The following is a 14878-nucleotide window of genomic DNA, read 5'->3' on the forward strand; positions in this document are numbered from 1 at the left end:
AGAATCTGCCTGTAATGTGGGAGACCTGGGTTCGATCCCTGGGTTGGGAAGATCCCCTGAGGAAGGGAATGGCTACTCATTCCAGTATTCTGGCCTGGAGAATTCCATGGACTGTATAGTCCATGGGGTCCCAAAGAGTTGGACACAACTGAAAGACTTTCACTTTTTTCAAGTTCAACACACACACAACTTTTGCAATAGAGTTGTAAAAATTTTTGATTATATAGGAAAATATGTGTGCAATGTCAAGTCTGCTGCCTCAATGAGAATAATTTATTGAGAGTCCAAATATGGGATTTAAAAATCACTTCAGATTAGAATTATTTTCATCATGACATTTGTTAGTTTGTTTCCTATACTCCAGCAGAAATTTCCTCACTATTTTGGCTTCATTTTCCATCTCTAGGACATAATCTTGCAAGATCACCTCTCACCTTTCTCTCTTAGTGACTGGGTACTGAGATGGGCCATTATGAACTTGATCTGACAACTTAATAAGATGTAATAAGACCTGAAATAGGGGCAGTGCCCTCTTGACTGAGAAGATCTAGATAGGTATAGAATCTTCTCCAGGGTATGTCTAACCAAATTCCCTTTAAGACTTCCCTTTAAAGCATTAAATGTCTTTTCCTGTTTCAAACTAAAATGTGATCAGTAGGAATATTGGCGAGGAACAGGTCATTAGCAAAAACTCCAATGAAGACAATTGGCTTTGGGTTTGATTTTCCTGTTTTTGTGGTTAGCTTAGCACCAGATGGTACCCTAGTGAGTTCTGTATAAATAATACAATCATAGGGTTGAGTGATTCTCTACCAGTCACAGACTCAAGCAGAAAATAGCACTTGTCTTTCTGCACAAGCCCATGTAGATTCTCTTATTGCAGATTTGTTCTTATGCAGCTCAAACTCTCAAATTCTTGTTATGGTTGGTGTTTTTTTTTTTCCTATTTCTTTATTGGGCAAGCCAGCAGCCAACTCCTCATTGTGACCCAGAGGGAAGGGCTACTGATTTGAGGCTCTTTAGGTGATACATCCATCAACTGAAGAGAGGAGAAGAGGCAAAGAAGCAAAAATCTCTGCATTTCCTCTCTTGTTCCTGAAAAGGAAGAGTGGCCCCAACACTCCCTTGACAGTTGGTGCACATTAGGGGGTGAGGGAACTGGCTTTGCCCACAGAAGCCCTGTGGCAACCCCTTACAGGCTTTCAAGGTCCAGCTCAAGTGCCAACTCCAGCCCATGATGCTCAGTGATCTTTCCTCTTTCTCCAGGTTCAGATGACAGTTACAGTTTGTTCCTTAAGATCTAGCTCTTCATTAGGTTCTCTTTGGTATTATAGTTTCCCCACACCTCTCCCTTTGGATGTAAGTCTTATCCCACCCATGGGATTCTAAGTTGCTCAAATCTATTTTCTTACAACCTGAATGACTTAGCACAGAAGTGGGCATTCAATAACTGCTGTTGAATTGATGACACATATGTGGGTCACAGCTCCCACACACTGGAGCACAGATTTAATGGACAGTACCCCATTCAATGAGCAGAGTTCATCTATTGTGACACAAAGGATTCTCATTTCTTAAGAGTTGTGGAGAAAGAATGAAAAACTTCCCCTGCTTTTCCGCTTTCATTTTACTATCCTGAAGATGACCCATATAGTAGCAAACCACAGAAAAGGTGATGTAGCCCATTGGAGGAAAATAGGTGGAATCACTGAGAACCTTTCTTCTTTTGAAAGCTACCTGTATTTTTACTCTGGAAGCACAGATAACCATACGGTGTGTCCAGCATTCACATAGACCTGTAATAAAATTGAGCCACTCAAGTATTTTTCTGAGCTTGGGGCTCTATTTACAAGTCTTTGCTTTAATAGTTCCTATGTATTAGATGTTTTGGGGTGACCTCAAAAAGGCACTTAGGAATTCAGATCAGACTATTTAAACCAGTAATTTATTAATTATAAAGAACTAATTTCTAAAGAATTTATTTCATGTATTTCCCAAAATATCTTATGGTCTGCAACAGAGTTCTCAAAGTGTGTCCTATAGAATATTAGTATTTCATGACATATGAATAGATGCTTCCTGGAAAAATAATTGGTTGCTTGGTTGTTGGGAGAAATGTTACATACCCTGTTTGCTTCTTGGAGCATCACATAGCATATTAAAGGCTCCAAAGAGTCTTGCAGCAAAAAGGTCTGTTTAATTTGTTTATCTTGGCATTTAGCAAACGTATTTGATCTCAGGAAGAGAATAATATTTAGTGAGTATTCTGTTCCAGGTATATATTAGCTTATCAAATTTTCACAATAAAACTCTAAAATTCCCTGGTGGCTCAGATGATAAAGAAGCTGCCTGCAATTCAGGAGACCCAGGTTCAATCCCTGGGTCAGGAAGATCCCCTGGAGAAGGGAATGGCAATCCACTCCAGTATTCTTGCCTGGAGAATTCCATGGACAGAGGAGCCTAAGAGGCTCCATGGGGTCAAAAAGAGTCAGACACAACTGAGCGACTAACACTTTTCACTTTCACCCATATTTAGAGATAGGGAACTGAGCTTCTGCTGTATTAAATGATTTGTTCCAGGTCAAACAATGGCAGAGTCTTATATAGTGAATTTTCATGTTGACTCTGCCACCAAGTAGCTATGCACGACTGTTTTGGACAAATAAGTCAATCTTGATTTCCTTATCTTTAAGTCACATCAAAATAATAATGGTTTAAAGATGAAAGGAGCTGAATTTATATTACCATGTTTTGACAGAAAAGTGCCACACACATTTGTACTTTTCAAAAATAGGAGGAGGAGGGGGAGGAAGAGGGCAACAACTAGTTCCAGGAAACATGTTCACTCAAAACACACAAGGCTAAGTGCTAGACTTGTAAGAAAGCGAAAGTGTTAGTCGCTCAGTGTCCAACTCTTTGCAACCCCATGGACTGGAACCCACCAGGCTCCTCTGTCCATGGGATTTTCCAGGCAAGAATATTGGAGTGGGTTGCCATTTCCTCTTCCAGGGGATCTGCCCATCCTAGGGATCGCACCTGTGTCTCCTGCATTGCAGGCAGATTCTTTACTGCCTGAGCCACCAGGATAGCACATGTAAGAGCAAATGTTAAAAAAAAAAAGTTACAACTGCCCTGAATGTTCACCAGCACACATATATTTTCATTTCATAACTGCTTTGTATTTTTGGTATAGTTAGATTTTCAGATTCATGGATTGATCAAATTGGGCAGTACAGCATTAAAACACTCACTGGTACTGTTTTGAAATGTTAAGACTAGAAATACATTATGACTAGTGGAACTTTGACCCTTAACAGCAACTTTCTTTGCTTCTATGGCTTTAAGCCAGAAGCTAAGCTTCTTTCCATTCATTTTTGTATCGTTCATTAAGTAGGCATTGCAAAGACCTAATGGTCTTAGAGAGTGGCTCTGCCTCACTCTACCAATTCTAAGGTATGGTACTTGATTCTTAGAACTCTATCGTCTCTCTCAATTTGTCGAGTTTACCACATGAGCTAACCCATTTTTACTTGGCCCCTTGCAAGCTTAAGTTTGAGTGAGTTGGATGTAGATACATTTTCCCCCTAAATTTTGAGACTCTATAAATTTGTTGTACCTGTAAATTTAACAGATAAATAACACAGTGTATAATATAACACTCTGGAACTTATTCCACATACTGAGCTGAATGTGGTGATGGGTGTATGACAAAGGGGAAGAAGACTGCTAGTTAGACATTTACTTTGCCTAACTGGAAACTGATTTCCTCATTACCTAAGTTGAACTGAATTCCATTTCCAGTCTTGAAGTCATTACCAAGGCAGTGCACAACTGAACTGAGACAGACTGCATTTTGCATTCTGTATCCCTGAACTATCATTAGCTGATATCATAAATATTGATAGATAGTATAATACTCCACCAAGTTTATTAAAAGAATAATTTAGAAGCCCATGGTGGTTTTATCATCTGGGGTTCTACCATTCTCTAAAGTGTGATGACTGTTTTCTGTGGTTTTCCTAGATTTGGTATTTATGAGTTGTTTATGGCTCTGACATTATTTTATGCCAGAATTCATTAACCTTTAAAATGTTTCTGATATGGTTACTCACTATTGTCACCTCTGGTTTCTAGACACACAGACATCCTAAACATCCTAAAAAGAGGAGATGGAACTGATAGCATTCAGATTCACCGGAAGTTGCTTTCTTTGGCTACTTGGTCTCTGAGGTGTAGTGCCAGCCGTTCTGGAGAGAGCAGAACTGCCCTTAATGCAATGACATTCCAGTTCCTTTGACAGAGCCTCAAATTACAAGCTTCACTGTCTGATAACTGTGATTTCTTGAAAGACGTGCATCTATATCTTTGTTGTAAAGAATAGAAGAGAAATAATGGCACTATTTAAAGGATAGTTTCAATATATAAAAAAGGGTAATTGCTGTGAAATCTGTGCATAGCCTAAACGAGCTTATACTCTGATAAAAGCATTTCTCTAAAGGCAACTGCCTGGGTAGATTAATGCTGCCGTCTGGGTTCTGCTCAATAGAGCTTATGGGACTGAATGGGATGGACAGTAAAAACAAACAGACCAGACATAAAACCCAAAACTTCTTTCACTCTTTTCTAAACCCTTTGGTCTTTATGTAGCTCAAAAGATGAAGCAAGTATCAGAAGTACTTCTTAACACTCATTAAATACTGAGCCTTCTGCTGCTAAGTAGTGACTTAGGAAGGATTGAGGCTGAAGTAAGATATATTCTAATATTGATTCTGGCCTGAAATAAATGCTTATGTCCTTGAAATAATTTGCTGCTAGCTGTTTATTTTCTTTATATATTAAATAAAAAGTCCTTTGGTCTCCTTCAAGTTCTGGATGGGCTAATTAGCCATTTTGTAAACCAACATAGTACAGTATTTCTTCTGGATAAATTAATTTATAGTCTTGCATTGAAATGTAATTAAAATGTTGTTGCAACTAGTTTTTACTCCCTAATCAGCAATTGCTGTTACTCTTTATATGAATTGGATGGTAAATTTCATTAGCTTGTTTTCCTGGGCAAAAGATAGTGTCTAATTGCAGTCTCTGATCCACAGCTACAGAGCAAACCCCCTTGGCTTCAGCTTGCTAAGCAAAAGTTTTCCATGCCCTGTAAAGATATAGAGATGAAGATGCTCCTTTTTGCTCTGATAATATGTTTTTCATTTCCTTGAGACTATCTTTCGGCTTGATAATCCCAATTTATGAACTTGAAATGAGGCTATTTTTGGCTACAATTTAAGCCAAAATTTGCTTATTTTGTTCTTACTACATAAATGTCAAGTAGTTACAATCAATCCATCAGTTTGTCTGCCAATGGTATTTAAAAGTAAATTTCAACACTGAAACTTATACATTCATTCATTTATTCTGTCACTCAACAAATATTTATGTCTGACTATGTTGTTCGAGGCATTGTGCTAAATATACCTTACGATGCTTTTTGTGAACATAGCAGGACAATTTCTTAAGTTTAAAATTTGAAGTTGAAAAAATTAAAAATTTTGAATATCAGATTTTTAGTAGAAGCAGGCCAAATTGGTGGCATTATCTATCAGTAAGTATGGTGTATTTTCATAACTTTAACACTTAGTAACTGTGTAAAGAGCAACATATTTGCTGAATTAGCGACTTTTTTGGAAATTTAAATTGTTTGACTGGTAGTCTTCTAAGAAAACACTGACAGATTTTTCTGTAATGGTCTGTGTAATCATGTGATTTACATTGCTAAGCTTTTTTCCTGGGAAGCCACATTACTGAAGGATTAAAATAAAAAATACTGTACTGTGTTTGTGTCACAGACCTCAGTTTTTAACACATTTAGTAAATTAAATTGAGCAAATTAAAAATCAGTGAGGCTTTTGTGTTGTGAGAAGGTTATTTGGAATTTTGGGTAACAGCTCATTGCACCTTAGGTGAGATTTTTTTAAAAATGCTTAATGTTGCTTTACAACATTGCTTGAATTTGTAGAAATGGGGCTTTGTGATTGTTTCTACACACACACACACACACACACACACATACACACACACACACACCCTAGTTGAGACCCCAGTTGAGAAAAGAAGGTTGGATCTCGTCAAAACTAGTAGACACAACATAGTTAATGAATTCACTTGTTTAATTCAAGGTATACCTTCCTGATTGATTATAGTATAGGCCAGCAAAATATTCTGGTGTTTGAGCTAGTTTACATTATCCTTAAAGGGGTAAAGAAAGAACAGGAAATACCTTCTCATCTCAGCTTATCCTCAGGGATCAGGCCACAACTGCGACTCAGTACCAGAAACCCAGTCTTCTGTAGGTAGATCCAGATGGGAAGCCAGCTTTCTAACATGAAGGTTGAGTAGTGATGCTTGGTGAATGTGGAGATTAGACACCCTGGAGCACAGAGCAACACGCTTTGATGGAAGCTGAGCACACCAAACAAGGTGCCGCTCCTTGATTAGCTTTTCTGTGTCCTACCAGGCTCTTGTTTTCACACTGCTATCTCATCTTTTCACCAATCTTTCTTTTAATGTTTTACCATTAAGATAGTTGAAAAGATAGCCTTTCTGAAGCAAGTGCTTGTTGAAGAAACTTTTTCCCATCACTCTGCTGCTGTGGTAGTTCTCCAGAGAAGCTTCCTCACTAGGTATCTGATCCAGGTATCATAGGGAATTAGTGGCATTTGTCAAGTCTAGTTGGGCTTCCCAGGTGGCTCAGTGGTAAAGAATCCACCTGCCAATGCAGGATATGTAGGAGAGTTTAGTTTGATCCCTGGGTTGGGAAGATCCCCTGGAGGAGAAAATGGCAGCCCACTCCAGTATTCTTGCCTAGGAAATCTCATGGACAGAGGAGACTGTAGTCCATGGGGTCCCAAAGAGTTGGACATGACCGGGCAACTGAGCACTCACACACGCACACCTTATGTCTGGTTAATCATGTATCACAGACTTCCAGGGTAGGGGGAAACCTTCTGTTCATTTAGGCCAACATTCAGCTCATGTTTGGGTCTCTTTTGCTTTTAAAAAGAATCTCACAAGGAACTCATTGCCTCTTGAGACAGCCCTTATTCAATATTTCCTCAAGGGTATCCTCTTTAATGGCAGTCCCACAAGGTACTTTACAAAAAGAAGTGTTCCATGGTCAAGTAAGCTTGAGAAATAATAGTCAACATTTAAGCTCTGAGTATTCCTACAGAAAGTAGACTTGTTTAAATTAACCTGCAGCTTCCCTCAACTAATTTGGTCATGAAAACTCTTTCTCCCATATAACACATTTTAATATTCATTCTACAGAAAATGTTTCAGTATATGTTTTTTTTCCAGATAATACATGTTTGTTAAAGCAACTTAAAATTGCATTGACTTTTAGGATGCGTATCAATATGACCTTTTGACTCCTTGAGTCTCATTCTCTAGTACTACTTGCTGTTTAGTCACATCTTCCTGTTTTGCTATGGTTGGCTTTTTGGATTCAAGTATTGGTCTTCTTTTTCACATTTCATCTTATTGGATCCAGCCCACCTCTTCAGCTTGCCTTTTTGGATCCTGACTGTGCCATCCTGAACATTCATCAGCAGTCGGAGATCTGTGCTACTCACTGATGTCATGAGCATGCCATCTAATATCTTAACAGATGGCAGGCTTCCAGCCAGAGCATCCAGAGGAATCAAGTTCCCCTTCCCCACACCAAAAATTGCAGCAATGTAGATTACCTCACCAGATACTAGATGAGATACTCAGTTGTCTTATGATGGGGAGACTCCTGGTTTTCACAGGAAACTCCCAACTCTGCAGGGTTGCCTGCAGAGTATGCTTCTTGGGGGCTCACCAGAGATGCGAAATGAAGGACGCACCAGAGCTGTAATGCGTTCTGCAGATCATGGACGCAAGTAGGTCCTATTCTCTTGTACACAGTACACGCAGGTGTCTGCAAATATCCATATTTTCCAACAATCAATCTCTCTTAAGAAATATTCTCTGACTCTCTTGCCATCCACACATCCTCAGATATCCTTAGAAATGAACAGTCTCTGGATATTCCCCAGAACTTCAGCAGTTTCTCAGGAAGCTTCTATTTTTCTGATCCATCACCATGTCATGGACCACTTTCCTGGGGAAATGGATATGAAAACCTGTTTAATTATTCTTCCATCCCTCATATAGTAAGGCAGAGACAGACATCAATAGAAGCTGATTAGTTTAACTCATCTTCAGTTGGGCTTAAGACGTTTCTGGTCCTTCTAGGAGTATGGTGTTTATAGAGAGTTCTTGGGTGAAATAATCGTGGCAGACTCTTTGTCTTGGACTGCTTGGAATTCTCTTTGATCTCCTTGGAAGCTCAGAGATACAGAAGGTGCAGAGCTCAAACTTAACCAATCTAGAGATTCATGTTATTCTCTTACTGGAAGGAGCTATGCTTCCCTGGAGATTCATTATCGTCAGTGGTAATAGGACCTAAGAAGGTCCCTTACCTCTTACTTTCTTCAATTTTGGGATTTAAAGCTTACTTTGTTTTGACTGAGAAGCTGAGAAACCTCTAATGAATTTTAACTATAACAAAGAAACACAGTTAATAAAACATTCAAAAAGTTTTGTGATGTGCTTTTGTGTGATAAGTATGGCTGTAGATGCCACAGACAGGCAGTATCTTGTGGGGAAGACAGAAAAAAAAAAAGTGATGAATAGGACTGGGCAAGGTTGGTATTGAAGAGGAAAAGTTAAAATTTTGCCTAACCTCCTGCTCATTCTGCCTCTGTAACTCAGCTTGCTCCTTGCAAAATCTGGATCACGTAGGTCACATAGTCTCAGAAAGTGGGGACTTAAAATTCTCAGAACTGGAGCTTATCTCACTCACCCTTGTCCTGCTCATTGCAATTGCCCAGCCCTGCAATCCTACTTAATCATGCCTGTCCATGTAGAGGTCAGGCATCCCCCTCCCCATCTTGAACACTATTCCCCCACGCACGAAACCCCTTAGTTTAAACCAGCCTATTAGCAGCTAGTGCTGCCCACTATAGTCTGTCTAGAAAAACTCTGTAACCCCTTTGTTCTGGGCTCAGAGCTTGGAGTGTTTACTCCTCTGGGCCTGCTGGGGTAATAAACCTGAGTTCTCCAACTCTCCAAGTGTGGTGCTTAGTTTCTCCATTACTGGTTTCTGCAACAATATCATTCCATAAGCCATCACCCTTTGGTTCCAATTGCTAATCTCTCTACTTAGTAACAAGTCCTTCAGAAGAGTTTCCAGTTGTCCTGGCCTCTAGCCTCTAGTCTTTGTAGTTTGCAAACCGGTTTTTTTTTTTTTTTTCCTAAGAGGCAAATCATCTTTTCCTATTATTAGCTCTTCCAATTTTTTCCAAAGCAAAACGTAATAATTTTGTTTCTAAATATAGTGGCTCATCAACTCTTCATAAATCTAATGCCACATCTTTTCAGGAAGTAATGCTGGTCAAAAGCCTGCTATATTTTTGCAGAAAATATTTTGGGGAGATGTCGTAAAACAACAGGGTGTCTTTCTGTGCCTAGATAATTTAGTTGGCGTAGTTTCAGTATATTTGTATTGTAATTTTCTATCTGGAGGAATAGCCTTTTGAAATTGTATACACTAATTAGTGTAGTTTGCAAAATAATAGATATTTTTGTATGTGTGGGAGGTAAGGCTTTCAAATGCAGCATTTAAACATAATTGCTCTTTAAACATCATTTCACTCAAAAGGCATGTATTAATTTTTCTTATAACTGCAGGTTTGGGGTGGCCTATTAATTAATCTCCACATCAAGCAAAAAAAAAAAAATCCAATGATTTCCCAAATGTGTCCCAAATATCCTATTTATCTGAAAGTCTGAAAGTGAAGTCGCTCAGTACTGTCCAACTTTGCGACACCATGGATTGTAGCCTACCAGGCTCCTCTGTCCATGGAATTTTCCAGGCAAGAGTACTGGAGTGGGTTGCTATTTCCTTCTCCAGGGTATCTTCCCCACCCAGGGATCGAACCTGGGTCTCTTGCATTTCAGGCAGATGCTTTACCATCTGAGCCACCAGGGAATAGTTTATTTATAATTGTGCCAGTATATTTGCCAAAGTTTAGCCCCAATTATTTATTTACACCAAAATGAATCCTAGAGAAGAATTTTTGCTTTGTTTGCAAATCACTAATTTTATTGAGATTTTGAATCTACTTTACAGTATCAGAGTATCTTCACATTTTTATTGTTAAGTTGACTTAGAAGTATGTCAGAAGTTGTAGAAAGCTCAAGTTCTGAGACTGAAAACACATGAGTTCATAATTGGCACCATGCCTTTTTTCAGCTGAGGTACCTGGGCTTCCCTCTTAGCTCAGGTATCTGTAGGAATCTGCCTGCAATGCAGGAGACCTGGGTTTGATCCCTGGGATGGGAAGATCCCCTAGAGGAGGGCATGGCAACCCACTGCAGTTCTTGCCTGGAGAATCCCATGGACAGAGGAGCCTGACAGGCTAAAGTCCATGGGGTCGCAAGAGTTGGACACGACTTAACCACTATACCCCACTCCCACCTGGAATAAGGTTATTCAATGTGTCTGAACCTCAGTTTTTCATTTATAAGATGTGAGATGAGGATGATGATGGATACTTATCTCATAGGATTCCTTTAAAGATTACATGAGGAGTATTTAAATAAAGCATGTTCCACATTGCTTTATACACATTGAGAATTGGATAAGTGATAATCAGTCTATTAAGATTCATCTATAAGCAAAACCCTTAAAATGTCCAGAAAAATTTGGCATGTTATATCAAACTTTTATTTCTATAGTGTTCTCCTAATCAAAATGGTTACATTTTTCCAAAGTCTTCAGTTTTCATGACTGTGGATTTATATTTCTGACTCACAGTCATAAAACATGGCAGCATAGTTAAAATTCAGACTGTTCCAGACAGTCTATTTCATATAGCTACCATCCAGTAGTATCCAAAATGTTTCTCAATCACAGCACTTATCACAGTGCCTGATTCAGTCTGTAGGAAAAACAAAACAAAGCAAAACAACATGGGGCATCTGACTAATCTGAATTTTTCAATTTTGGGCTTTTTAAGTTGAGTTTAGGACATAATTCTGGATATTTTGTGTCAGGTGAGTGTAATCTCCTCAGTGCTGTCTTGTCTCAACAAAAATTTGAAGTGAGGGACGTTACAGCCCTCGGCATGTCACAGCTCTCAGACAGACCGTGTTATAACTCTTGGGTCTTGGACAGACCATGTTATAGCTCTTAGACAGATCAGTGTTACAGCTCCGTGTCACAACTCAATTTTATTTAGAAAATAGCAGGAAAATACATCCTCAAGGCGTTGAGGGTATGCCAACCCAAAGATGTGAAGAGAAGAGAGCCCTGGCCCTTTGTCTCCTCTTTTCATGTGTTTTTTCCTTCCCACTGGGCCTGCCCTATGTACATTGGGCTAGCCAGGAGTGCTGTTTGTTCTACCCGAGGTCCTCACTCCAGTCCTCTGACCTCCCTTTGACCTTCCTTTGTTCTATTTTTGTGGGCTTTTCCCTTCCTTGTCTTTTAGGCACCGCCATTTTGGATTCCTGTTTCCTATTCTAACTACCTAACATTTTGTTTCCCTATCAAAGTCAGATAGTTTGATTAATTTTTATTCTGGGTATTTTTCATTTTTTTTTTGGAACAGCCTAAGTTACAAAAAGCCAGCAGGTTGTATCATGGATAAGAGTATAATGTCGTTGCGTAGGTTGTACACCTATTTAATATTAAAAGGACAATGAGGTTTCTCGACTGAAAAAAATGCACAACCTAAAAACTGAGAATTATGTTTTATTTGGGGTATTACTGAGGACTGTAAGCCTGGGATATAGCCATGTAGATAGCTCTGAGAAACTGTTCAAAGAAGTAAGGGAGGAACTAGGATTTGTAGTTTTTGCTGAGGGAAAACAAAATAAAACATGTATTCAGACATCAAGAGATTACTCCTAATCACAAAAACCAGACATCTCAAGTTAATAATTTTAGTACTTTTCTACAAGGTGGGAAGAGTCAGGAGTCTGGGTTCATTGAAATTATTCCTTTGATATAACTATCTAGGGCCACTATCCTGTTATGTTTTTTTCATCCTGAATTCCCCTCAGGGGGCATGGAGAAGAGTACAGTGGCTGATGGCTTGATGGCTACATCCTTTGTTTACTAAAATGGCTGACAGTATTCTTTGTCTACACATTTATTCATGACTAGTCCTGTGAGGACCTAGGTGAAGACATCAGCCAGCAGCCCAAGTCCTCTGGAGTGATAGCTCCAGAGAATAAATCCAATAGATGATTTTAGGCAGTCAGCCAGAACACACAGATTCTTGTGCAATTTGTTTTCTATACAAGGATGCCTTACAGAGGGGACATGAATTTGGGTTGAAATTTAGTCTGCATTCTACTCACTGTGGGCTTCCCTGGTGGCTCAGTAGTAAAGAATGCAGGAGATACAGGTTAGATCCCTGGATGGGGAAGATGCCCTCAAGAAGGAAATGGCAACCCACTCCAGTATTCTTGCTTGGAGAATCCCATGGACAGAGGAGCCTGGCAGTCTACAGTCCATAGGATTGCAGAGTCTGACACCACTGAGCACACACAGGCACGGACTGAGAAGGCATAACCCGGCCCCTCTAGAACCATGCTCTTGGTTTCTGTGATATTGCGAATTATAAGAAAAATATATATTTGGTCATAGTTACTATTCAGTCAAGAGGTAGACTATAAAGAAAACTGAATGCCGAAGAATTGATGCTTCTGAACTGTGGTGTTGGAGAAGACTCTTGAGAGTCCCTTGGACAGCAAGGTGATCTAACCAGTCCGTCCTAAAGGAGATCAGTCCTGAATATGCATTGGAAGGACTGATGCTGAAGCTGAAACTCCAATCCTTTGGCCACCTGATGCAAAGAACTGACTCATTGGAAAAGACCCTGATGCTGGGAAAGATTGAAGGCAGGAGGAGAAGGGGACGACAGAGGATAAGATGGTTGGATGGCATCACCGACTCAATGAACATGAGTTTGAGCAAGCTCCAGGAGTTGGTGATGGACAGGGAGGCCTGGCGTACTGCAGTCCATGGGGTCACAAAGAGTCGGACAAGACTGCGTGACTGAACTGAACTGAAGGGAGTCTGGTTCTCAGCTCTCCAAGCCCTTAGAATTTCAAATATAGAGAGAGATTAAGGTATTTTTTGTTTTGTTAATGAATATCCTTAGGAAAGTGCTTAAGGGTGGAGGCTGGTTGCTAGTAGAGCCAATCTAGCTATCACTAGAACTTTGGAACTTTGGGTTGGAACTTTCATTTCCACCCTACCCCCAAACTCCGGGGAGGGGAGGGGACCTTGAGGTTTAAATAATGGACAATAGCCAGTGATTTAATTGAACATTACTATGTAATGAAGCCTCTGTAAAACCCCCAAAGAAAGGGCAATCTTCTGGTTTGGTGAACTTGTGGAGATTTGGGGAGAATGGCACTCCTGGAGGGCATGGAAGCATTCTCGCCCTTTCCTCATAACTTCTCTTGCATCTGGCTATTCCTGCGTTATATCCTTTTATAATGAAGCAGTGATCTAGTAAGTAAAATATTTCTCTGAAATCTGTGAACTGTTCTAGCAAGTTAATCAAACCTGAGGAGGTAGTCATGGGGACCTCTGATGGATAACCAACCAACCAGGCAGAAGTACAATGATAACCTGAACTAGCAACTGCCCTTTGAGTTGGGGGAGGGGGTGGCAGGGCAGACAATCTTGTGGGACTGAGGCTTTTATTTATATGTGGGGAATCTGATTCTATCTCCAGGTGGATAGTATCAGAATTGAGTTAAATTATAGGACACCCAGCTGGTGTTCTCCCTTCCCCATTGGAAATTGAGTTTCAGAATACCAAAAGAGTTCCATAATATTTCTAGAAATCATTCAAGGATCACATTAGTGATACAATAGAAAGAACTGAGGGTTTGTAGTCAGAAAGCCCAGGATTTTAATCCTAATTTCAACAGTCACTACTTCGTGACCTTGGTCAAGTTAATGAAAAATTTGGGCTGTTCATCATCTCTATAACACTTTAAATGATCATATATGCTGTGAGTTTTATTACACTTTGGTGAAATTTGGTACAGAAGTAGAAAGAAATGACTTTTGAGATAAAGAAATGACTGTGAAAGTGTGAAAGTGAAAGTTGCTCAGTCGTGTCTGACTCTTTTCGACCCCATGCACTATACAGCCCATGGAATTCTCCAGACCAAAATACTGGAGTGGGTAGCTTTTCCTTCTCCAGGGGATCTTCCCAACCTAGGGATCGAACTCAGGTCTCCCGCATTGCAGGCAGGTTCTTCACCAGCTGAGTCACCAGGGAAGCCCACGAAATGACTAAGTTGCTATTTGAAAGCCAACTAGTCATCCTGCCTACAGTATTTACCATAGGTAAAAATCGCTTCTGGTTCACACTGACTGATAGAATATATGTATGATATTTACAATTGTGTGAATTCTAAAATTCAGAGAACCATCTCTTTTATAATGTCTGCCTCTAGGATTTAGAGGGAGTGACTCCCCACGCTGTTATCTGGCCCACTGAGGTTTGAACTGCAGAGGGGTGATGCCCCATACCACTACATTTTGAATAGCTTGAGATTTAAGAGCAGCAAACCAGGTCACAGAACAGTTACCACAACATCCAATGTGCCTTTCTTACAAGTATATTTCAGAAATTGATAGGTGGCCTACAAAAATCCTATTCTTTTAACAAAGTTTAAATTATTTTTTCTTCAATTTCCCAACTAGAAATAGTTCTTTGCGAAGAGCGCATTGCATAGAGAATACACTTAGCAGCAACAAGAGCTTCCCTAG

General features: G+C 39.7%; 1 protein-coding gene and 1 non-coding gene across 4 annotated transcripts in view; one reads left to right on the top strand and one right to left on the bottom strand.

Moving 5' to 3' along the window:
* Positions 1–14878, top strand: part of TENM1 (teneurin transmembrane protein 1) — an 891941-nt gene that overhangs the window by 97810 nt on the left and 779253 nt on the right. The window lies entirely within an intron of this gene.
* TRNAF-GAA lies at positions 9995–10066 on the bottom strand. The gene has a single exon. It is a non-coding gene; the product is annotated as a tRNA-Phe (tRNA).

This window comes from Cervus canadensis, chromosome X (assembly GCF_019320065.1).
Source record: "Cervus canadensis isolate Bull #8, Minnesota chromosome X, ASM1932006v1, whole genome shotgun sequence".
Classification (NCBI taxonomy): domain Eukaryota; kingdom Metazoa; phylum Chordata; class Mammalia; order Artiodactyla; family Cervidae; genus Cervus; species Cervus canadensis.